Here is a 2,326-nt window from a genome sequence, read left to right as displayed (position 1 = left end):
TTCACACGCCCCCACACCCTTCAAACACCACCTACACCACCGTGACAATCACCTGGCCGTGTCCCCACTTCAACCCCACCACCGGCAACCAACCCCACTGGGGTCGACTGCCGCCGGCGGTTCAAACCCAGGCCGTCAACTGGCCTGGTTCCCACCGAGCATCACCAAACACCCCCCCTGTTCTCGCCATACCACCACCGCAGCTAACAACTACACACTGCCCAAACACCACCGGCTTATTCACCGTCCACCCACGAACCCAGACCTGGTGGCGCCACCTTGTCGACCTCCCCCTAGTCGACGTTGGCCCCACCCAAACCTAGTCATCTAAAACCCACCTGAAACCCGTTTTTAAACTCGCTGCTGCAACCCCCTGTCGCTGCCACCTCTCACCGCCACTAGCACCACCTAGAACCACCATAACCACCACCATTACACTCTACCCTGACCACCCATTTCCCTTACCCCATCAGCCACCACTACCATCGCCTGCCTAAGACACAAAACCCCACCCAAAAACCCGACACAAATGCGAAAAACAGAGGAGAGTTTGACTGCTTACCTAAACCGCCACCAAAACAGCCACCATGGCCACCCACGGCCGTCGACCACCGCCCCTAATCCTTCCTTGCAGCACTGACTACCCACGGCCGCTCTCTCTTTCTCTTTTATGTGTGAGGATGAATGATTGATGATGATGAAAAGGAGCCATGCACATGGGAAGAGGTGTAAAGGGAAAAGAAGAATAGCATGCTTGTGTTGTGTGCAGTGGAAAGACGTAAAGGGAAGAAAAAGAAAGAAAAAGAAAGCATGGGTAGTAGTAGTAATGATTAATAATAATATTAGAATAATAATAATATATAATAATAATAATATTTATAATAAATATATTTTATTAAAAGTCGAATGTAGGATAAACCCGACACAATTAACTTATATCGGTACAACGCGGTTAATTAAAATAATTTACGTAATTATCGACTCAGCAATTATCCCGCCTTAATTAATAATATAAAATGTATAGTAATTAATTTATAATAATATCCGTTTAATTATATCCGTTTAATTCAATAATATCCGTTTGCTTCAATAATATACGTTTAATTCAATAATATCTGTTTAATTTATTATATAAAAATACGGGGTATTACAGGTATTGTCAGGGATGCATCGTCGAATTTGGTGGTTGTCATAGCATAGAGAGGCTGTCGGGTTTGTAGGCGTGCGGGAAAGGGGTTGTCGTAGTAGGGAGGGCTGGTCGGCGAGGGTGGGATGGTTGGCGCGAGTATGGAACTGTGGAGGGGTGGTCGGCAGCGCAGGAGGGTGGGGGGGGGGGGGGGGAATGGGTTTTTGGGATTGGGAACTTAGGAAGGTAGTTGTACGCTTTTTTATTTTTCTTTTTTTCCCTCTCTCTCTCTCTCTCTCTCTCTCTCTCTCTCTCTCTCTTGTTTCTCTCATGGTGGGTGTGAGAAATGTGAGGGGCAGATTCGGTATAAGGGGAATAAATGTGCGGGATTAAGTAAAATAGTGTGCGGGATTTAGGAAGTCCCAAATTTAAATACGGCATAAAAATACAAAGTAAATGTGTAATGTACATTTAAATACTGCAAAGCATAATAATGTATGGTTTATAATCTTGTATTATATTTTGGAATCTCTTAAATCATCTTCGTTACTACTAAGAGAATAAAAACTCTTTTAGTAGTTTCCCGCCAATGCTAGAAACTTGAAAATGGGCCACATCTTTGGATGAGAAACTAGGTAATTATCAGGCTATAAATATTGATTGGGCTCAAATCCCTTCTATTCTATCTATTCTATTATAACTAATATTTGATAATGAGTGATAATAATGAAAGAGAGGGACCCACTGTTAATTCAGAACGGATTCTCTATCCCATCTTATATTTCATTACTTCTCCTAATGACATCCTAATGACACATTAGCACTTTAAGATATAATATTATCACTAGTTGGAAAGCCCGTGCGATGCACGGGGCTCCTATTAGGATTATCTGAAAAAATATATATTCTTAAGTTAACAAAAAAAAGTTTAACTATGTTGAATCATGGATGAAAAAAAATTCATGGTTGGTATAGTTGATTGAAGAATTATTAGTGCTTTTACCGTAAAAATTTGACATTTAATAGTACTTATAACATCAAGTGATTTATTTATAATATGTACTTTGCTTTTTCATTGTTGCAAACACAAATTGGTTTTTAATTCAATAAAAAACGCTTTCTTTGTTAATATGGTGTAGCTCACCAAAATGAATCCTTAATAACGGAGATAGACCTTTATGAGTCTTGTAAATTATTTTA

The sequence above is a fragment of the Silene latifolia genome, unplaced genomic scaffold (assembly GCF_048544455.1).
Source record: "Silene latifolia isolate original U9 population unplaced genomic scaffold, ASM4854445v1 scaffold_57, whole genome shotgun sequence".
NCBI classification, from domain to species: domain Eukaryota; kingdom Viridiplantae; phylum Streptophyta; class Magnoliopsida; order Caryophyllales; family Caryophyllaceae; genus Silene; species Silene latifolia.
The sequence above is the reverse complement of the archived record's forward strand: the minus strand, read 5'-3'. Positions refer to the sequence as shown.